The sequence below is a fragment of the Thermobia domestica genome, chromosome 7 (assembly GCF_964235325.1).
Source record: "Thermobia domestica chromosome 7, izTheDome1.hap1.1, whole genome shotgun sequence".
Classification (NCBI taxonomy): domain Eukaryota; kingdom Metazoa; phylum Arthropoda; class Insecta; order Zygentoma; family Lepismatidae; genus Thermobia; species Thermobia domestica.
The window spans coordinates 103,616,473-103,641,537 of record NC_137460.1 but is presented as its reverse complement, the minus strand read 5'-3'; the positions used below and the strand labels follow the sequence as shown (position 1 = coordinate 103,641,537).

Genomic DNA, 25,065 nt, shown 5'->3' with positions numbered 1-25,065 from the left:
TGGTCAAACAAAAAGTATGTATGACCAACGAACTGGAGGGAGAAGTGTTTGAAATATGCAGGATTTACAAATGGAGTACCGGATAAAAAAGATTGCTAACCACTGCTCTAATCCACTGATCCATCCATAGTTTTATTAAAGGCATATGACGTATGATTTAACTTGGAATCCATATCTTGTGAAGATTCTCGACTCACCCTCCCAAATTCTTCTGACACGAATCCGTAAAAAAGTAATGTTTCCGTCTGAACTTTGTCAGTAATTCTGATCTCCAATACGTGCTTCTCAAAGATACATACCGGTGATTATGAAAATAATAGAGACACCCTAAGAAAATGCAACTTATTTATTATTTGAGGTTGCCATTTTGAAACAGTGTATATAGTCCCAAAAAACTAGTATATAAAGACGGAGCAAATATTCTGTCTGTAGAAAATAAGGACGATCTGGAATATAATGTATGTTTGACAGGAAATTTTACTATTTACATCTTTCACAATGGCAATAATGACTACTTTTCGTTATTACATAGTCAGGCAGTTGGAGCACCATAGGTAATGGTTCCTTTTCTGATTAAAGAGAAAACGAATTAACTTGACATTTAGCTAAGAGGAATATTTGTACTATTTCATATGTAGTGCAGTAGTTAGTTCCGTCAGAGAATAAAAGAAAAATATCTGCTTTAGGATTTTCAGCACTGATCATAGGTATACTATAATGTTGAGGTCTTGTGATTCGGTGGAACGTGGGATATTGTATTCATCCGGATGCTCATGAAAGAAAAGGCTCAACAGATCCTAAAAGTGCCCACGAGATAAGAATTAAGGCTGACGCATCTCGAAATTTTGTAGTGAAAGAGATATCTCGTCTCGAAAAATGTATCTGTTTCAATTGGAAGAGATCTGTCTCGTCTAGAATCTCGTCACAAAAATTTTGTCTCATCTCGTTTTGTGTGCAACCCTAACAGCTCGAGTAATCAGACTTGAAGCATTATCATTTTGGAAATTTGATTCATTACCCGGACACAACATCCAGCTTTCAGGATACACGTAGCCACCCAAAGCTATCGATGGCAGCAACTCGTTTCTACGAGAGCAATCGCAGGAGTTACGGCCCGCCGACCATACGAGGTGCTGGGCCCAATTGGAAACATTCCCAGCTAACTTCGCAGGTCTACAAGATTCTATATGTAATACAAAATTGTACTTCAATACAAAATTTCATACATCTAATCCTGCAAGTAACTAACGATCACGTAAGAAAAGTACATTGTCACAATTCTAGTGTGTAAACGAATATGAAATTATTTATTAAAAAAAATTATATTTCTTTAGAAAAATTTGAAAATAAGAGTATTATAAAAGTAACCAAGAAAGTTTTGTCGCTTTTTGAGGATGTATGTGTTCTATTAGCACTCACACCGTGATTTGAATGCGAATGGAGATAAGGTGATCAGTTGTTGGTATGGCTATATACAACATACTATCTGGTTGTGGCAGTTCAGTTACACCACGAACTTGCGTAGGTACTGAGTTAACATGGGACCTCGAAAGAGCGTCATATGGGCATGTATGCTGTAGAGTTCAAACTGGGCCCAAACGCTGCTGCAGCGGGACGGAAGATATGCCAGACCTTTGGTAAGGGTGTCGTGACCACGCGGACAGCGCAGCGGTGGTTTAACAAGTTTAAAGACTATAACGAAACATTCGAAGACTCACCTCCTGCCGCAAGACCAATACATGTACAAACTATAGATCTTCAGGCAGCAATTGAGGCAAACAGTGGTCAGACATATGAGGAACTGGGAAGCACTACACGTTGGGTCGATAAGTCCCACATGATTCGACTCGGGGCCAAAAGGCAACGTGAGCAGACACTTGTGTTACTTTGCTGTCTCATCTGAGGAAGGAGCCATTTCTGGACAGGATATCGACATGTGATAGGAAGTGGGTCCTGTACGAAGCTCCACGGCGCTATCATTGTTTAGCATCCCATGAACCGGTTCCAAAACCGTCGAAACCAGCACTGCACCAGAAGGTGATTCTCCTGTGTGTTTGGTGGACTGCTCCCGCCATTGTGTATCGGTAACTGCTACCAACTTGTCAGAACATCAACGGAACTGTGTACTGTCAGCAGTTGAGCCGCGTTCAAGAAATAATCAAAACTCTGGAGCCAGCACTTCTGAATTACAAAGGGGTCTTCCTGTTACAGGACAACGATAAAACCCATGTGGCTAGGATGACCCAGGACACCATTCTACGCCTTGGATGGGAAACGCTATTATATTTACCATACTTTCGAACATTGTACCGTGTGATTATCACCTATTCTATTCCTTGAACAATCACCTTAGAGAACTCCAGTTTAAATCCCTAGTAGAGATGCAAAATGACTTGATAACTTCTTCGCTTCAAGGCCCACCAAGTTCTGCCGCGATGTAATTCATGGATTTCCATAACGCTAGTAGAAAGACGTCGATGCTGATGGGGACTATTTTGGATCTTCCAGGCACGTCTTAGATGACATATCGATGTTCGAAGGTGGTGGGTGAAAGTGCGACAGAACTTTCATGGTTACCTTTATAGAAACAAATTATGGAGCTAAGTACTGACAATTAACATTTATAAAGTATAAATGAGTCATATTGTTTTTATTTCTTTTTATTAAACTTACTTTTGTACATTTTCCTCTACAAAAGTCTTTTAGAATCTTGTCTGATGCAACCATTTACTAATTTCTAATTCAAACGTACTTGCTTAGTTGATGATCTCGTTTAAATTCAATCAATTTCAATTTGAAAAAAAGTCTTCCTGAAAATGCCATCGATACTGACATTGTTAAGAAAAGTGTACATTCCAGTATATTTTTTATATGTATTCAACAACCGAGAGCATATTACACTCTAGCGCAAGACTCCCTTAGGTGCAAGCTAAAATTCGAAACAATCGCTCCAATCGGTTTAAATTGAGCCCTGTAACGGAATATCACGAGATTGCGGTCTACAGTATCCACCACCATAAGATGAGAAAAGACATAGGAAGAAAAGGGAAGTTTACAATGGTTATAAGAAGATGTTTATATCTCGGAAATCCTTAAGTTTAGGGACATAAAATTTGATATTTGGATATTATTAAGCTGTACACAAATGTCAGCTATTTTCATGCTTTACCTAGAAACAAAAGTAATGTGTGTATGGGGGTAGGGAATTCACTAAGATACGATGCTTCGAGTTCAGACAAATTCTCTATTTATTGTACAATTTCATGCCTAGTGAAACGACGCAGAAACAAGATATCACTTTCTATCATATTCTGGACTAATGGAAATCCTACTTGTTTGTTTGTTTAGGATTTTGTTTTGTATCTATACTCCTTCCTAATTTCTCACTGCTTTGTATTTTCCTACTTGTCAAGAGCTTTCTTTCCTATAACTTTTATTTACCTTGTTGTCCTTTCAAAATCACAAATGTCACTGGTCACCAGCGAAAATGCTTCGGCGATTCTGAACTAATTCTCACTAATTTTAAAGTGCTAATAACGAATATGAAATTAGTTTTTAAAGATTAGTTGGGGTTTCAATTAAATACGCTATCACCAAATGTGCTTTTTTTGGTTATATAAGTGAGTGTGTACCTTTTTTTATTTTATTCTCACACATACAATAATAAAAAAGGTACACACTCACTTACATAACCAAAAACAAGTTTTCACACATATACACCGTTACACTTAGAGTCTCTACGCGGACCATAATGACGGGTCATTATTGCACTATTTTATCCTACACACACATTTGAATAACACTTGGATAAAGTAGCACTTGCTAGACATCCTACCTTTTCTTTCTGAGTCGGCTAATGACATGACTTGACTTGACATAACTTGTTATTGATGCATTAGCAAAATATACAAATTTTCGGTATAAGTTTAGCGATGGCAACAGTCCGTCCTATACACATTATATTCGTGCCGTTTATGGTTTGTTTGGAGTGTTATTTATGAGCGGTTAATATAAATGTTCTACTTGAGTGCAAAGAAAGCCGGTTGAGAACGATTTGAACGTGGCAATCCACCGCCAAAGAAATTACGGCTTTCTGCAGGTCAACATACCGAAAGAGATATAAACGTAGAAAGCGAAACAGAAACGCTAGCAGACGAAGAAACTTTTGACAATCGAGACTAGTGTCACCATCATGTAACATATCAGGTTCATACACGCTAAGAGCTGTCTGTCGAAGGTACCATTTTCCTCTCCAATAATTGTGAATGTACTATTTTCGCATATAACCAGACAGCGATTTATGGGTGTTATGTTATGATCATTTACTAAATACTGAAACCAAAATGTAGTTATCAAAACAGTAAGTGTAGGTATTATAGCCCAAAAACTTTGCCACTCTTTATTTCAAAATGCTTTAATTGTAACATATCAGGTTGTTGTATGCACTCACAGACTTAAACTCGAACTAATTCAGCATTTTTATATTATTTTCGTACTCAGCATCCTCATTTCCATAAGAAAATGTATTTCTCATTTACGAAGCATGAAGAAAGTTACAATTTGTTGTGCAGTCTATCCATAACAGACAACTCTTGCTTGGCAAATCCCAAACAAATTCAATTCCCAATGGGAGATCGTGTGCTTTGGATCCCATATTGTGTTGTAGATCCAAGCATCATGGAAACTCACTGTATGAAAGGGACGTTAAGTTTGTAGTCAACCAAACAAGATTGCGTTGTTTGTTTTCATAAAAAACAGAGAAAAACACTTAATGAGCTATAAGATCACATCATACTACGCCATAGTTTTATCCTAATATATGTTTACTATTTAACATTCTGCGCAAAAATAATGTGGGATAGATACAGTAATAATTTATTAATATTCACAAGAAAATGATTTCTGGAAAGTACTTGACACTGACAAAAACCGGAAAGTGTGAATATTATAGAATACTTTTAGAATGCTCAGATCAGGGATTATCATCTTTAACTATGGAACGTAACTGGTCAATTCATGTTCTGACATGCTTTGAGACAGCGAAAAGGAATTAATTCCACTTTTGACGTTTTTTTAAGTTATAAAAGAGTTTGTTCTTTTGATTGTGAAAATTGACGCAATTACTAATTCTGTTCAATTAATTCGTATTAATTCTCTTTTGTAGTATAATTCTTTTGGTTCCAAGCCCTTAGGACGGAGACAAGTGTCAGCTGCATTATCTGCACGCATCACGAATTAAGGCTGTAAATTGAAGAATGTGTGAGTCCCATACCCATATACATTACATGTTCTATAAAGAATGTAGAAGACAACAAAATATGTCAATATGATAGAAGATGATATGAGAACAGTATAATGAAATGAAAAAATATTAAATGTAAGAACATGGGCTTATAAGGTATATAAGAAACATAATAAATACATGGAAATTTCTCATGACCGTAATATTCCAAATTATGGATCTGTTAAAGCATCAAGTGATACTTTCAACAAAGTAGAATATAATGAATCCCATGAATTCTTAGCTAGCAATATCCAATGAAAGTGGGTACCTTCAAATGTCTATAATCAATATTAACAAACCAAAATCATATCCACGAAGAAAGCAGGAAATAACACGTTGCTTGAAAGCAGGAAATTTGTGTTATTATTGAGTCCACTTTTATTCTCTTCGGAAATTCTGTCGTCGTCAAATATATAAAACGATAGTTATGCCTGTTGTACAGTATGATTGAGATACATGACGACTTAGGCGAAAGGAAGAAATCAGACAGAATTTATTTGAAAATAAAATCCTGAGATGAATATTCGAACCCAAAAGGAATGAAGTTAAGAAATGGCTGAAACTTCATAACAAGGAATTCCATAATATATATCATTTGCTAAACTTTGTTACGATCGTTAAGTGTAGAAGCTCAGGTGGGCAGGTCAAACAGAATGTAGAAAAGTAGGAATGCATTCAAGATTTTAAATGAAAATTCAATCGAAAAAAGGCCTTTATGAAGACCTAGGCGGACAATAATAAGATGAATCTCGCAGAAATATGAATGCAAAATAGAAACTGGATCCAGTTAGCTAAGGACAAAAGTCAATGAAAAACTTTTTGCCAATGCGGCATTGAATCTTCGTATTCCATAGGCCATAGGATTAGTCAGAGAAAGGAACCATGAATTGGAATGTTATGGATGAAATGGAATGTAGGTATTTCAATCGAGTGAAATACATATTATAATTTCAGGTTTATACTAACATGAAATGTGCACTGTAATTTGTTTATGTTTTAATATTTATTTCAATATTTATGAATAAAACTTCAACACTTTTGTTAAATCACACTGCTATTAACCGAGAAATGCCTGAAAGTGAAACATATACCGGTTCATAGATCTTGTAATGCCGTGCAAAATGATACGAGTGACTACATTTTCGTGCATATTTGTCTAGAAAATCGAGAGAAACTAATTTTTGGTAAACTTAACAAATGAATGCTTTAAACTACCCACACCATCTAAATATGAAACTGATTTTGATGTATACAGTAGTAATCATTCTCTTCTTTATGGCATTAATAGGGTATCACTATGCAATGTATGTTATGAGATGTTAGACCAAAATTATGAACAAACCAAAATTATATATATAGGGTGTTTCAAAACAATACCGACAACGTTTGGGAGGTGAAGACTTCACTTAGGAACATTTATAATATGTGCCCTATCGAAATATCCATATTTCAGAAAAATGCAGTACTTCCGCAACATTTTTTACAGAGGTAGTTGGTTAGCACTTCAAATTATATGACCATAGCCAAAGTCCTTATATAAAAATTATTGCGGGAGTAACACAGAATTCTAATACTTGTGTTTTTGGATAGCGTTCCTAAGTGAAGTCTTGAACTTCACCCGACTATGGTAGGTCCTATAGTTTTGAAGCTATGGACCTTGAAAGTTCATTTTCTCATGTTCTCGACAGCCTTTAACTTTGAAATGACGGATTTCTACACTGAAGCTTGTCTATATGTTTTATCTTATCTTGGTTGTAAGGAATCATCTCCCAAACGTTGTCGGTGTTAATTTGAAACACCCTATATATATATATATATATATATATATATATATATATATATATATATATATATATATATATAACAATTTGATAGATCACATTCATATGGAGAAAATTGCATATTTTTTTCATGCATAGTTACGGAGATTTATCAATTATCAAGAAAAATGAAAATTTTATAGCACTAAAGATAGGCCTATGACATTCATTGTCAATGATTCTGTACTCGATTATTAATTAATTTATTTATTCATGTGCAATGTACCTAAGAAATACACACTATTACATGGTGTATAATATCAATTGTTGTCTGATTTCTCATAACAGTGACAGACACATACTCCTTGTGACACTATTGTTAAAGGAAATCAACCATATACATTGTGAACCTAAAAGATGTGCACAAACTCCGGGAGGTGATTCTTAACATCAAAAGAAGGCAAAAACTTCTCTTGAATGTTGTCGAATTCCGTGTCTTGTACAGGTAACAGGGGTGGAAACTTGGAATCGAAATTCAAATCATGACAATGAAATGTAACAGAAAGATGTGCACATACTTCGGGAGGTAATTTGTAACATTAAAAAAACACCAAAAGTCTTCTTGTATTTAGTCAAATTCCACGTCATATACGCTGTCGGCAGGTGTATCATGGCCTGCTATCCATCAAAGACTTTCGGCAGAATAGTGGAACTGCAACGGAATGTTTACGAATGAATTTTTAAAAAAAAATCAAAAATGGTTGCACGAGGAAGGGCCAGACGACCATCTATGACCACAAATGATGACAACAAGCGTTCATGTGACATGGTTCTGTTAGACTATCGTTGAAGTGGCACATAGTCTGGAAATTAGTTATAGCACCTTGATACACCTTCTAACTACAAAAATTCGGATCACTGCTCATTGTTCCTCTTTGGTGCAAACTTATAATGGAGGGGACACGATCTATCTGCAACAAAAGGAAGACAAATGGATGAATTGGGCACACATTTCATCGTATGGGCACAACACCATAACAATAAAATAGACGAGGAGACAGGGCAGTATGAACCATGTAAGAAAAGTTATGTTAAAATGTTAAAATTGTAAATAACTTTTGACTTACAATCGTATATATATACAGTATATAGTTAACGTATTAATTATGTAGCCATATATTTTAAAACACCTCGTATATTTTATCTAGGAACAAGTACCATAATTTTACATATTTGGAATACGACTGTCCCATGTATCTTTTATTTAATGTAGTCTGTACAACATATAGAGCTAAAGCGAGCTTTTGTTTGTTTTTACCAGTAAAAAGATTCCATTAAACTGAATTACATTTGAATTTAAATAAAGTATTCTAATATATAATAAAAAGCATTATATTCGAAATGACGCTTCTCACCCTCACTGGTCAGTTTCAGAAATATTATAAATTTTATTTAATACGAGAGTTTACCGAAAACCATTGTTGTGAGCTTTGCAAATTGAAAATCTATATATATAAAAGAGAACGTACAAATCCTTTGTCCGCTCATCACGCTAATACGGCTGAACCAATTTCTTTTATTTTTGGGGGGTTATTAGGATTTGGACCCTAGATGGTTTTTATCATATCACTTTAATTTTCAATTACCAGTGTCTTGAGATAATTGACCATTCAGGTGTCCATTACGTACAAATCCTTTATTAGTTCATCATAGGTATAAAAATAAACGTATGTATATGCAACCCGCATGACCGTGTCACTCGGCGAGTTAACATAAATGACAGGCGTTATAATGGTTTTTATCATATCACTTGAAAGCGAAAAAGTAAAAATTATCTAAGTAACAAAGTTTATTGCGTTCGGGGGTGACCGCAGCGAAGCGGGGCGGGTTAACATAAATGACAGGCGATATAATGTTAACATTTACTGCAATCTTCTATGGTTTTTATCATATCACTTGAAAGCGAAAAAGTAAAAATTATCTTAGTAACAAAGTTTATTGCGTTCCGGGGTGACCGCAGCGAAGCGGGGTGAACGCTGCTAGTAAATAATATATTTTAAACAGAATTTACGCAAACATTAAATGTTCATTGTTAATATTGTTTATCTAATATTTATTATAAATTCATCATCTACTGTGTGTTTGTTTTGTAAAAAAAAAATTAAAGAAGAACCTTTAGAAATATTTGCTAAAGGTCACTCATTCATTCTACCGTTCTATTTATTGCAAACCTATTTGAATGCTTTCTGTTTATAGAACACAGTGAAGTTTATAGAATTATTACAGAGACAAATTTGGCTAATTTGTAAAAAAAAATGTTTGAAATACAGATTTAACGGGCAGTTTAGTGGAAAATAAATATTCATACAAATGTGCATTAAAAATAAAATTGGAATTCGAGTGTGTCTCAACAGTCATTGTGCACTGATCCATTGAAAAAAGCCAGAATCATGAAATAAAGCTGTAGTTGAGGAAATATTAACGTATTGTGCTATGTGGGGATCGCAGGGACTAAAGAATATATAGCAAAGTTTGATCATCACCTTTCATACAGCTCTGGACACGATACTGCATGTCACAGGAGATATTGTTGTGTATTTCCGGATGGATGTGCTGTATATTGCGGTGAGAATGGCATATTAACACTTATGGATTATATTCACAAACATCTGGCTTGAGGTAACATCAAAGACAAAAGTCTGATTGAAGAGATCAGACGAGATGTCCTCGAGTAAAGCACAGATACCTTGGTTGTGTGCGCTGTGACTTTGACGTGCTATAACCAAGCGCCTATAGTTTCAGCCTCTCTGAGATGCTCATCGCGGAAGGAGCGTTTCGTATTTATCGAGTGCTGAAACAAATCGTCCTTGCAAATCGATGACGGGTTATGGCGCACTATACCTACAGTTTCTGATCTTAAAGAAGTTGTTTGTGGAGTGCAAGTCAATTGTGTACTCAACAACCTTGAATTCTGAATATTCACTTCACTAGAGGGATGGAAACATGTCTTATTAATAAAGAACGTCACATTCAGAATATTTTCACGTTTCTGTGATATAGTTTTGAAAAAGCAAACAATATTGTATTGTACAGTAGTATCTTCCTTGCAATTGATGAAAACCTGAGACCTTGTCTGGATACATGCACAGTTGCTTCTGAAGAATTCTATGATATGAAGACTTTCTCGATTTGGTGGTATGTTGTGACTAACTTCTGACAGTCAAAAAAGGCCTCTGTAAATCTTGTTGCAAATGTTACACAGACATTCTTCCAATCTTGATGGCTTCACACTGACAATATTTATTTTCAAATTTTGAGTCGTGTGTGTGCTAAGTTACAGAAATTTTCCTATTCGTTCCAGACTTGTGCTAAAACATACACACATGCATTATACCCCATTTTTTATAATATATATATATATATATATATATATATATATATATAAATGTTCCCTTGCTTACCCTTAAAGTAAAAGTTAAAAGAACGCTGGAGATGTCCGTTTATTCTTAATGAAGTATATATCTATATATATATATCCTAACTATATATAAAACTACATGAGCTGACATAAATTATAGAGCACTTCCTGTAGGGCTACAATGATTAAATTTGGCATGATTGTAGCTTTCCGGAACTAACCCACAGGAAAATTGTCAAAAGTGAATATTTTTAATTTTTAGGGGGTCTAAAGAGGGGATGAAAAATTTTCCCATGTTAATTAAATGGACCTTTTTTTGAACTTATAATCTCATGTTTTAGGTACTTAGAATTGGAATAGAAACTTGAAATTCGGTATGGTTACACATTTACGTTAGCACTACCTAAGTAAATCAGTACAAGTAAAAAATTCCGACCTTAGAGTGGTTTTATAGGGAACTGAAAAATCTTTCCCATGTTATTTATATGGGACACCTTTTACACCCTCAAATTATTGAGCACTTCCTGCAGGGCTACAATGATTAAATTTGACATGATTATAGCTTTTCGGGACAAACCCACAGGAAAATTGCCAAAAGTGAATATTTTTAATTTTTAGGGGGTCTAAAGAGGGGATGAAGAATTTCTCCATGTTATTTAAATGAGACTTTTTCTGGACCTATAAACTCATGTATTAGGTACTTAGAATTGGAATAAAAACTTCAAATTCGGTATGCTTGTACGTTTTTGTTAGCTTTACCGAAGTGAATCATCAGAAATGAAAATTTCTAACCGTAAAGTGATTTCATGGGGAACTGAAAAATCTTTCCAATGTTATTTATATGGGATGTCTTCTATACCCCAAAATGTTTAAACACTTCCGACAAGATTAGAATGATGAAATTTGGCATGATTGTAGCCTTCCAGGACTAACCGACAGAAAAATTGCCAAAAGTAAAAAATTCCAACTTTAGAGTGGTTTTATAGGGAACTGAAAAATCTTTCCAATGTTATTTATATGGGACATCTTTTACACCCTCAAATTATTGAGCACTTCCTGCAGGGCTACAATGATTAAATTTGACATGATTATAGCTTTTCGGGACAAACCCACAGGAAAATTGCCAAAAGTGAATATTTTTAATTTTTAGGGGGTCCAAAGAGGATGAAGAATTTTCCCATGTTATTTAAATGAGACTTTTTCTGGACCTATAATCTCATGTTTTAGGTACTTAGAATTGGAATAAAAACTTCAAATTCGGTATGCTTGTACGTTTTCGTTAGCTTTACCGAAGTGAATCATCAGAAATGAAAAATTCTAACCGTAAAGTGGTTTCATGGGGAACTGAAAAATCTTTCCAATGTTATTTATATGGGACGTCTTCTGAGTGACGTATTCGTTCACGGCCAACTGTACGTCGCACTTGGACGTGTCCGATCAAGGGATTCAGTTGTATTACTGGTTCAGTCTGAAAGAATAATTGAAGGAACCGCTTTTGTAAAGAATGTTGTATACCCACAACTTCTACGATAGTTCCTTTTAGTGAGTGATAGCTATGGAATTACCCAGGGAACAACACCATTGGACTTTCATTTCGGAGTATGATACATGTCTGCTGCAAAAATTCCTTTTCACTTATACTTGATGGTAACATAAGAGTCTACGCAAAAAGAAATCCCTTTAAGCTTCTTTATGGAGAATGCTTGGTGCCTGTCCAAATATAAATCATATTGAACTTCATTTTGACACTATGATACGAACCTTCCCAGACACAAATACCACTTACGTTCCAGTTTTTTTAGTATACGAAAAACATGACGAAGCAAAAGCTTTCATTCAAAGGAGTATGCGTGTAACAGGATACCACAGGGGTGGTGTGGAAATACTACAAAGTTACAAGAAAAAGAATCGACCTTTGTCTTACAAATTTGCAAGAGTTATGGTCGAACAAAAATCCCAGATTTCTTTTTTGAAAATTATAAATAAGAAAAAAACCTCTGAAAATGAGAATCCAACATCACCATTCATTATATAATAAGTCGATAAATTGTGGTTGACAAAACAAAGGTTCCTATATAAAAAAATAAACTGTGAGTTATTAAGCAGAGTATTAAGGAGCAAAGGATGATAAATATGAGATCTGGGGATTATGGGCCGATTTAAGGAAACATTAAGAATAAATGCACGAACATATGACATGCGAGGCCGTAGGCCGAGCAAATACGGGGGTCTGGGGGCGAAGCCCCCAGCTGGCCAAAGGCTAGTATATATATATACCGAGTTTCATGTTTCTAGGTTTGAGGAGTTCGGTAGATTCCAAATGTGTTACATATAGTATTACCCCGTTTCGCCCTTGGGATGTGCATTTTAATAAAAGAAGCACTTACAAAATCTCGTTTGAGATACGTGATAACTATATTGAATAAATGGTTTTAATCGGTTCATTCTTTTCCCCATGATTTGATATCGAACGTTGTCAGTTTTAGTTTTATATAATAGGTTTCACAATTCCCTCTGTGTAGTGTATCACTCAGTTCCGTGAGAGAGGATGAAGGCGGAAATTTGTGCCATAATTTGTCTCCTAAACGGAATGTTCAATTTATTCATATTATTAAGTATTCTGCCTTTTGGGCAGGTCCTGGGACTAATGAGGATTTTTTTTTTTCAATTTTAGATGTGGTCCTGGAAATGTTTCTTCCACTTCTGTCGATCTTCAGATTCCTCTTTTAACTCCCAATATTTCCTCCTATCTTTCAAATCGTCGGTCAGCTGTGCCCTTCTTCTTCCTATTCCTTGCCTCCCTTCCACCTTTCCTTCTATAGCGGTGTGAAGAAGACAATTTCTTCGCAAGATATGTCCAATCCAATTGGCCTTTCTACGAAGAATGATGGCCAGAAGTGTCCTCTTCTCTCCTATCCGTTTTAAAACATCTTCGTTTGTTGCTCTCTCTGTCCATTTTATCTTGTCCATCTTCCTCCAACTCCACATTTCAAAGCTCTCCAAATATTTCTTCTCTAACTTCTGTAATGTTCAAGTCAATGAACCATACAGTCCAATGCTCCATGTAGCACTTGACCAACTTCTTCTTAAGTCCAATATTGAGCCTGCTAGTTAAGAGTGATCTCTTCTTGTTGAATGCTTCTTTAGCTATGGCAATTCTTGACCTGATCTCTTTGGTGCAGTAAGCGTCTCTCATCAAAATACTTTGCAGATACGTGAAATTATCGACCTCCTCAAGTTCTCCTTGTTCTACTCTGATCCGTAATAGTATGTTTTCACGGGATATTCTCATGTTTTTCGACTTTTTGATGTTACTTTTCATTCCATACATTTTCCAGTGTCAACTATTTTGTCAATCATCTCCTGTAGTCCTTCGGTTTTAGCCATTATAACCGTATCATCAGCATATCTGATAATGATCTGCTCTCCAATCTTGAGATATCCAATTCCCATCAATGCTTCCTTCATTAAACATTCACTGTGAATATTGAATAATTGGGGCTACATCCTTGTCTGACTCCTCTTCCAATCTCCACACTATTGGTTTCTCCTTTATTCAAGCTCAGCTTCACTCGTTGTCCTGTGTACAGGTTTTGAATGAGTCGTCGGTCTCTCTAGTTGACTCTGATCCTTTAAGTATTTTCAAAAGTTTCGTCCAATTGACTCGGACGAAAGCTTTTCGCCAGTCGATGAAGCACAAACACAACGCTTCTTTAACATCAAGAATTCCTTCTGATATAATTCTCATCAATCCAATAGCATCTCTGGTGTTTTTTCCTTTCCGGAATCCAAACTGATCTTCTTCTAATCTCTGATCTATCTTACCTTCCAGACACCTCTTCAGCATGCGTGTAATTATCTTTCCAGTGCGGGAAATCAGGCTAATGGTTCTGTGGTCGCTGCACTACTTTGCTTTGCTCATATATATATATATATATAATGGGCTTACTATCATATATCGAATTGCTATAAACAATATTATTTTTATATTTACTGAGAGCTGTCTATGCTATTGGATAAGGTACTAATGCAAGCAGATTTCTAAATAAAAGCTTCAGAGAAAAGTCAAATTTTCCACCTCTTATATTTTCATGATCACATTATTAGGCACTGAAGTACTTTGGATGTTCGTTCCGCTCGCTCCGTCTCATTAATGTTATTGATGCTATAGAGGCAACCAAAATTCGGATACTTGTGATACTGTAGCGTCCTTTCTTTGTAACTCTGAATAACAAATTGATATTGTGAGTGTTGTTTTAACAAGAAGGTTTGAAATATGCAACAAGCTGGTGTTGGTGTGGGCAACACTGTTTAACTGGTGATATCATACGGTATATCAAACAATGTCTCCCATTACCCCCCTGCTGATATTTACATGGTACAAGATATCAGAGTTTTTTTGAATATTCGTTTAAGAGTTACAATTGTGTATCAAAATAAATGGTCCATCCTGCATATATGACACTTTGTGGTCCACCGGATTCTTTGCGGTAATAAGCGAAATGGAACTTGAAAGCAAATTTTGTTCAATCCAGTTCGATGTCGAGTTACACTTGACATGCTTTTTGCAGTTAATTTCGTCCAATGTCGAGTGTTATTTGGTTTCTTTGGTTTGCGGGGGAAGCAGTGGTAATGAACAGTTTCCAACTTTATACTCTAGAATCAAACCAATCACACATATAATCTATGAGTCACAAGAGGTTTAGAGAAAAAAAATACTCATAACTCAGGTTATTGGTGACTTGCGTAACAAGGAAAACAGAAAGAGGGTCGCCCATCAAGAGGAAGTGTTGAACCGTGAGATATAGCGTCGTATGAAGGTGGAAGGGAAACAAACACTAAGACTGTGCTGTGTGCAGTAACAGAAGGAAACAGTGGAAGAGGTAAGGAGTAGTTTAATATTGTGAAACATGTTCACGTCAACGTAATTACATATGGATATGTGCTTCATAAAGTATCAGAGAAACAATATTGGTAATGAGATGCTTCAAAACATTTAGAATGGTAGGTCTACCTTTTCGCATCTTCAATAGGTATATATTTTATGTAAGATTTGAAAAGTCAAGTACTATTTAGCAACACTGTAAGTTGGCCCATTCATTCAGACAAGAACGAGAAATATAAATGGACAGCAACGAGTTAGTAATAATTGAAGAAAGCTTAAAATAACCTCCAATTTCCCTTCATTTCTGAACTTGAATTTCTATTTTTACTCCCTCTCCGAAAAAAAAGAACTTTGTAGTTATAGTTAACATGCAATTTTCTGTTCCTATGAACTATCACACTTGGCATTTTATGTATGATCACCTTTATGTAGTCAATTACCTTGAAACACCTACGTGCTCTGCAACCCAAATTGCACTAGGTTTGTGAGGGTTAGCAGGTGTGACAGGATACGTTCCACTACTCTTATAAGGAGCATGTCTTCAGATTAATTTTGGAATGGAATTGTGTGCACGAAGTTTTTTCTTTTTAATATTTGTTCAATATGGGCCCAGTCACGTAGGGACTTTTTTAATGACATTAACTTCCATTCCCGTCAAATTCTTCTCATAATATGGTTGATTTTGCTCCAGAAATTGATTCTACTGTTTTCAGTATTACCTAATATTTGCGCTGGAACCTTTGAGTGTCCTTCAAAAGAGAAATTTTCATTTTTAAATGTAAACAATCGAGATAAATAACTAGTAGCCATTTTGTATTGAAAGGTTTGTCTAGTTCATACGAAGGAGTAATAATGTTTAGAAATATACATGTTATGATGTTATACTTTCTGAGATCGATTTCACTAAACAGGCAGCCGTTTAAATATCTATTTCCTTGTTACTGCTGCAAATTTTGCGATATTCCACTTATGACTATTTTATATGTGTGTCTTCTTTCTTTCTTTCTTTCTTTCCTTATTTATTTTTGAGTGTATTGAAGTGATATATGTATTATTAATTCTAAATAATTCTTACAGTATTGTCGCCATTATTATTTAACTTCGTTCTGGAATACGATATAAGGAAAATCAAAGATAGCAAACAGGGCCTACAGTTGAACGGTATTCACCAGGTTATGGCATATGCTGATGATGTAAATTTAATAGGGGATGCTAGGAGAACAATAGAAAGAAATGCAGAGATCTTATTAAACACTTACAGGGACATGGGTTTAGAAGTAAATGCAGAAAAAACTAAATACATGGAAGTGCGTCGGGACCGTAATACGGCAAATTATGGATGCGTTAAAATATTAAATAATACTTTTGATAAAGTGGATAGTTTCAAATATCTAGGATCAATATTAACAGAAAAAAATCATATTCACGAAGAAATTAAATGTCGACTAAAAGCAGGGAATTCATATTATTATTCAGTTCAAAATCTCTTGTCGTCGCGAATTCTGTCAAAGAATTTGAAGCTTAAAATATACAAAACGATAATCATGCCTGTTGTTTTGTATGGCTGCGAAACATGGTCACTTACTCTGAGGGAAGAACATAGACTGAAAGTATTTAAGAACAAGATCCTGAGACGAATATTCGGACCTAAGAGGAACGGGAATGGGGAATGGCGGAAACTTCATAACGAGGAACTACATAATTTATATGGTTTTCGCAACATTGATAGGGTCGTCAAGTCTAGGAGGCTTAGGTGCGGCGGGTCATGTAGCTAGAATGGAAGAAAGTAGAAACGCTTTCAAAGTCTTGACTGGAAGACCAATCGGAAAACGACCATTAGGAAGACCTAGGCACAGATGGGAGGACAATATTAAGATGGATCTCGCAGAGATTGGAATACAAAGTAGAAACTGGATGCAGTTAGCTAAGGATAGAAGTCAATGCAGAGTTTTTGTGAATGCGGCATTGAACCTCCGGGTTCCATAGGCCATAGAGTTAGTTAGTTAGTTAGTTATTTTCTTCCCACCTGCTCTTAGTTACAATCGACTTTCTAACTATTTACACAAATTATTTAGTTTATTATTATTCTCGAATACAGTCTACTAATTTACATTGAGGTCATTAATAACAACAATTTTAGGAATAATCAAAAAATGGATCAAAATATTGCGTTCTTGGCCAATTATTAGTTTTTGGATCAGATACCATAAAATTTTTGAACGGCTCCTAAATTTAGTTTTACATTTTTTTTTAAAGGAATAAGCACATTATACTGAGTTAAGTGATAGTTTGGGTTTGGCTACACTACATGTAGTTCTCCAAATATAACGCCTACAAGAAAATGTTTGAATGAAATATATCTTTTGATCCCGAAATAACAATTACAACAATATTGACGAAGGAAAAGAATGTGAAAGCTATGTCTTACTTTAACCCTTTCACAGAGGAAGTCGACTTTTGTCAACAGAACCAAATTTCCTTAACATGCCAATGTCGACTATAGTCGACGTGTTAAAATTTGTTTGTCCGTATCTTGGCTTTGTCGAGAGTAGTCGCCAAAGTTGTACCGTTCATTTTTTTTGTGTTATATTGTTTTCGATAAACAATAGAAATCACACAGAAAACCTTTGGCGACTACAATCGACAAAACCAAGATACAGACAAATTTTAACACGTCGACTATAGCTATAATCGACATTCGCAGGTTAGGGAATTTTTTTTCCGTCGCCTTCCACAGTGAAAGGGTTAAAAAACTTCCATTTCTATATTCGCATGGTGGAACTGAAGGAAAAGATTAGAAGAAACCTTAGTTAAGATAGTTCACCGGATTTGAACCAAGAACTGCTAGATTGCAATTCAAGAAATTAGACCACTAATCTAAGACCGTTCAGTAATTATTTTGGCTGCAGGTGTAAGAGTAAGTAGACTATATCAAATTTTTTGCATCACTTTGGATGGTTGTGATGGTATATTCCTTCGACAAAATTTCATATTATTATTATTATTATTATTATTATTATTATTATTATTATTATTATTATTATTATTATTATTATTATTATTATTATCTTTTTCCTAATATTTAGCAAATATTCTATTTTAGGTATTTTAAGTTCACTACTTTCTGCAGTTTGTTTTCTATAGAATGGTACTCAATTGAATTATGCGACCATGCATTGTTTTGCTTATCATTTCTAAAATTTGTACAGTTGTCGGTCGCTTTTTTCAGTGCTTCTCCGTTCCTTATTCCTACTTATGACAAGAATTCTATTCTTCTCAATTATCTCATTTAGCAGTATCAGAATGATCTGTCTTTATGTTAATCGAACGATTGGGATACAGCTGATCCTTGGGTTACACTGCTTCTGACAAAGGAGATGAGGTAAATCAGGATGAACTTATGTGACGAACTTCTGTAAAATTTCATGGAGTACCGATATAGCATCATCGGACCTCTATCTGTTTGGGCGAATGACGTCTCATCTGCCTAGGAAACAGTTAACACTTGTATATATGAAAAAGTGGTAAATTGACCAACCTCACAAATTTTACGAATACTTACTCGAGTCAGATTATAAAGAGCTTCAATATAGAGAAGCAAATAGATAATTTATCGAAAGGCATTTCTAAAAGAGCAAAGGACAAATGCTTCTACTTACAAACTTTATCTGCCTATGGCTCGCCATTACGGAGCTACAGTAGATTGTATATACATTAGTTTTTGATCGACATGTATATTTCCCGAAATTGCTATGTTTTGATCGTTAAAGAGCATCACAACATAAATCTTTTGTGCTTTCAATTCAATCTTTGATTCAGGGGTCGTTTACCTTAGAATGGATAATTTATGGATGATATACTAGTTAAAAGATAGAGATATACCCTTCTTGTAACTGTAACCCTCATCCGCCCTCATTTCCTTCACGTCGAATTTTTCCCAGCCCCCGCCAAGTGAACTTTGTGGTGGACAAACACCGTGCTCGTGGGTTTTCTCGGGGTTCTCCCGTTTCCTCCCACTTTCTTCATTCCACCATTTCACTCATCTCTCATCATCACCGTCTCCTTTAGCCTAACCGGCATAACCGTGGGACGTAAACTCAGATTTCATTTCATTTCATTCACGTCGAATTTTCTATCTTTGATTAATGATACCTTAGGTCTCTCTAAATTACAAGTTCCTAGGTTGAGCAGATTGTCCTAGTAGTTGATCAGTCACTCAGTCAAAATTACTTTTTTTTTTAAACCTAAACATGAATTTTACCATCTTGTTTTCTTTATCAAGCATTTAAACTTTTATTTTTTTAGTCTTTTCGATTATCATTTTACACTAAACAATTTTAATTACTCAAATTGTTTAGTGTTCATATCGAGGGCTGTTACCATTCGATAACAAGTGGCTAATGGTCATATTTTCTGTACACTATTGAGCATAGATTCATTACCTGACAGGGTTACAAAGTCCTAATAAAAGAAACCGAAGTTGTAATATGCCTCCTACTTTAAACAATAGTCCCTTTCTCATGTTATCTCCGTATTGTAAAGGAAAGTTCAGCTGTGATGAATTGCTCCCATCATTCTATACTACATAAGTTATAATTCATGCGATGTCTGGGTACACAACGTACCTGTATATGTTACAACTGTCACTCATGTTAGACTGTCTTCAGGCATTTTCCTTCCAGTTTCTCGATTCCACATCGATATCACGTCTTGTTCTTACGTTAGAAGGAAAAAAGTCACTCACTATCAATTCAAAATTCTGGTGGTCGGTAAAGCATTGTGATTTCAGAAAGTGTTCTATGTGCCGGAAAAGGTAGAAATCCGAAGGGTCAAAGTAGGGATTATATGCTGGGTATGATATTAATCCGATGCTATACAAATTCCTGAATTTCATTCCGTTTTACGAGATGAATTTTTTGTGCTGTTGTTCTCTTTTAGCAAATTGCGCTTTTAGTTCGCCAATGTAGAATTTTTTGACTTGGTGCAGAATACATTCGCCCTAATTGTATGGAATATATGTAGGTACGACGGTTAGGAATGAGCATAAAGTGAGTTACCTACTCGTAGTAGAACATAATTTTATGTTCGAAATGACCCTGCTTGACGAGCAGTTATGGAAATTATCTCTTCATCAACCACATCTTTTGCACATTCAGAATTCGGGTAAACATCCATTCTTCGTCGCATGTGATAACCCGTTAAAAATTAAGCATATTGCTTGGATTTTGTAGCAGCTTTAGGTGCATCCCTACTCTCCTCTGGACATTAGCTAAGTTAACTCATGTAACACAATCGACAGTTCCTGATGGTTTTCCCGACTTTGTGAGAGTGACGCACTTCATTAGACTTGAGATTTGATTTGACAATCGTCGAGTGCTGGTGGGTGGATTTTTCTTAATGAGGTATCGTATAACCTCAGAATCTGTTACCCTAGGATAACCGGACCTTGGCTGATCTACATTTTCACAACCTACAAAAAATTTCTGGAATCGACTATTTGCTGTGTGTTGCGGTTCATGGTAGGGTAATTGTTCATTATGCTTGGAAAGAGTAAATTAATCCCTCACCAATCCCGATCTTACTTAGCCTTAGTACTGAAATTGGACGTAAAACTAAAAAAAAAAAAAAACGACTAATCACTAACCAACACATTTTGTACTCTCCATTCTGGTGTAGCGGTTAGCGAGCGAGGCCTCTACTTCGATTTCAATTCGAGGTTATAGAATGTAATGTGTTACTTAAGATTATTCTATAAGAGATTACAAATCTTGTCGTATGGACCTTCGCCGCTAACAGAGGATGTAAATAAATGATAAATGAATTAAATAAAATGATTTGTTTAATTGCTAAAAAATGTATGTGTCTTAAGTTAATGGAGAATATTAACAGAAATACACACCCCATTATTACAATACATATTTTGGTAGAACCTCTCACTGAAGTTATCGTTAATTCTACGTTCGTGTTATGGAAGAGGTTTAGTCTGTCTTGTTAATGCTAAGCCATTCTTTTCATTGCAAGACCAACACGTAGTCCCAATACTTTCGAAACATTAAAGAAAATACAATATAAATTTCAATAGAACGTCAAAATGTAAGTCTTAAAGGATATCAAATGATACGAACTGGCACACATCACGGAATTTTTGTTATGAAGTGTCCAGGTTTTGGGGAGGAAGGGGCACAATACTAAAACAACCGCTATATCTATGTAGTATTAAACGGGAATTATTCTCCACTCGAAGAAAACGGTAAGTAATTGTAAAATTCTTCCACCCATCTTTCAAGAAAAAATGATAGAAATATATTGTTTTTTTTATTAGAGAAAGATCACACATGAAGTGTAAGATCAAATTTTCATGCTGCATCAATCAGTTTCCTGTGAGACATGTATAGTTTTATTGAGAAAGTGAATAAATGTATCTTAAGTTAGAAAGTTTTGGGGTAGGTCCGTACCCGGTGGACCCCTCCTGCCGTGGGTGAGTCCCTATCGAAGAATTCATAGTGGAATCCAGAAAATAGCAAGGGAAGTAATGTTGTCCATCGTTACTGGGTTAAAAGCAAAGACTCCTTCCTCTAGACTTGATAACTTCATTAATAAGCTATAATACCATGTATTATGTGTTTACAACTGATCAATTTATTTTGCTTTTTTTGCGATCGTGACTAAAAAAAAGAAAATATTTTTTAGTTATCATAAGCCAATGTAAATAAAAAAAACATTGAATTAGTATTTCATGGTGACAAAAGTTATTAACGTTTATGGTATTAGTAATTACAAAAACTTCTTTTAAATTTTCACTGAAATTAGTCTAAAATAAATTGAGTTTGCAACTCTGTATGGACGCAGCGCCTGAGGCTGTGAGACCAGAGCGTGTAGCAGAGGAGAACGTGCAACAGTTGATAGAACAAGTGAGACATGGGGTGGTACAGGATGTAACCAGTCTTACAAACGGAAATAGCTATCCATTGTTCAAAGACAAGACCAATGGAACGTTTCTACATTCTCTCTATTATTGGCTCCTCTCTTTCATATCATAGCTACGCGGTGCAATAATCTCTCTCGTCAGAATAAGTGGAAAACAACAGTTTATTTTCACTGAAAGTTTTAGCGGTACTTACCATATATAAATGTATATGTATCTGTGTTATGCAGGTTCGTGTTTTCAGATATTTTCATCTTGCATATATTTTATTTGTTTTAGCCATTGTTTGGTATTTCAGTGATACAGAACTCACATTTAGTAGGGAATATCCTGATCCGATTCTATATCATGTAAGATTATAAGAAGCTCCTCCCCAGTTATCTTGTTTCTTTCTATTTCTCGGTTTAATTTAGACAGGGATACAGTAGCTCAGTGGTAGAATTCTTACCTTTAGTGCATGGGGTCCCTGGTTTGATCCCCGCCCATGTACATTTGTGATGGGTAACTTTGTGTTCATGTTTTTTTCGGGGTACTTCCGTTTCCTCCCACTATCGCATTCCACCAATCCTTCAATCACTTTTCGCCTGCTTTAATCATCGCCTCCCTTAACCCAACGGGCATAAATGTGGGACGTTAAACTGAAAGATTTCATTTCATTTGGTTCAATCTACTCTATGTCACCACTTACCTCGTGTTATCGTGTGTTGCCACAAAATCGAAAAGTAACTTAAAAAGGGTAAACTTTAAAGATATCAAATTATTATTATTATTATTATTATTATTATTATTATTATTATTATTATTATTATTATTATTATTATTATTATTATTATTATTATTATTATTATTATTATTATTACAGTTCTGTGGAATCGTTTACGATCTTAGAGTTTCCCTTATAATTAGGAGATTGTATATGTTGGGAGAAGAATACGTTCTGGAGAAATATGAGGCCCGGATTAGAGCTTAGACTAGGTAAACTGGAAGAGTCTGGGTGTCATTTTAGGCTCCGTTTCTCTCTCTTTCTATATTACAGAACAAATACAGTGAAACGTGTACACCACCCGAGGGAGTTTGGTTTCTATGCGTAATGTTTTCTCGTATTAATACTGACATCGAAAGTGGCAGTAGAGAACTGCAACTTTCCTTTTTACTCGATAAATTAGAGTGAAAATGAAATATATTTCCGAATCGCTAAATTTGTTACAGTAAACCTCTTCTTCTTACCTATTAATGAAAGTTTGGACCTAATTCCTCCATGTCTTCCTTTTGCTGCAGGTAGATCATGGAAGCTCCAAAAGAAGTTTGCAGCAAAGAGGGACAACGAGTAGTCTGTTCGACAGACTATAGATAAAGTTGCACATCGTCTGGGAAATCAGTCATGGTTCTGCGTACGAAATCAACCGCAACAGACTTGAGTTTCATAAAGTCACTCGTCCGGCTCCTTCCTCATGCGTAACACTTATGCGAACATTTATTTTCTTTTTAATCCATTCGTAGACACTCCGTTGCGGCAAGACACTGTTTCCGTATTGTGCCGAAAGTCTTTGATGGATTGCCGCTGTAACGGTATCATTTTACCCCCGGGACAGGTTTACCCTCGGTAAAACTGTACTAGGGGGTAAAGATATCCCGGCTATAACGCGGGAACAGATTACCCCCGGGATCAGATTACCCCCAAATAAAACACAAGAAAATGAAGTAATACTCGAAATATTGTACCATATTTAAGTTAAACATCTTACAACACTAACTAGTTGCCCCACCACTTTAGTCCTTTCTCTAATTATACCCCTCCCACAAGAAAAGCGGCAAAATAGCACTCACAAAGGAAAAATCGACGCTATTAATGCTGGTTTCACTTAAAGCACATCTAAGACATTAGTACATATACCTCAATACTACCAATTGTCAGAACACGAAATTCAGCAATTAACATAGGAAATAATGGAGGGGGTAATCGTGTCCCGGGATCAGATTACCCCCATATAAAAAAACAAGCAAATCAAGTGATATTCGAAACGTTGTTCTGAATAAATAATAAATAGAATTGTACCGTGTAAAAATAATGTGTCCCTCTGAATACTAAGTGTGCCCCCGGAACGTTTTTCTGAAAGAAACACTGTTACAGAGGTCGGCATTCAATTTGTTTTTAGCATTCAGATACAAACCGCCTATTTTTCATGTTTATGCACGGTGTTCTTATGATAACAATAATAATAATAATTTGTAGTATTAGTAGTAACTTGGTAATTATATTTTCTATGTAGGATAATTGAAAAGAGTACTTGAAACTACACACACATTTTTTCCAGCCGAGTTCTCGAGTCGAGTTAAAAGATATCTGTTACGAGTCTTGTCGATTTTCAAAGAAAATTCGCTTGAACTCGCTCGTGCCCATCCCTACCTGTCAGCGTGTAAAGATGTAATATATATGCCTATTTAGATTATTGTTTTAAACAAAATAAACATTTTAAGCATGATTTTTGTTTAAAACAAAGTACACGCAAACATAAAAAACGTTCTTTTTTTTTAAAAAAAAAAAAAAACTTGTTTCTTTTCAACCACGGTATTAAGACAGTTGTTAATATACAGATATGAGTACCAATGCCGGAGACATGATTTAAGAGAAACCAGCATTAATAGCGTTGAATTTTCCTTTGTGAGTGCTATTTTGCCGCTTTTTCTTGTAGGGGGGGGGTATAATTAGAGAAAGGACTAAAGTGGTGGGGCAACTAATTAGTGTTGTAAGATGTTTAACTTAATATAGAACAACATTTCAAATATCACTTG

At 35.3% G+C, this 25,065-nt stretch overlaps 1 long non-coding RNA gene across 1 annotated transcript in view; it reads left to right on the top strand.

Moving 5' to 3' along the window:
- The first annotated feature begins 22,245 nt into the window (after positions 1–22,245).
- The window catches only part of LOC145688911 (uncharacterized), a 44,498-nt gene continuing 41,678 nt past the window's right edge, over positions 22,246–25,065 (top strand). Inside the window, exon 1 of the long non-coding RNA XR_014132017.1 lies at positions 22,246–22,502. This is a non-coding gene — a long non-coding RNA (uncharacterized LOC145688911). The remainder of the gene's footprint in view (positions 22,503–25,065) is intronic.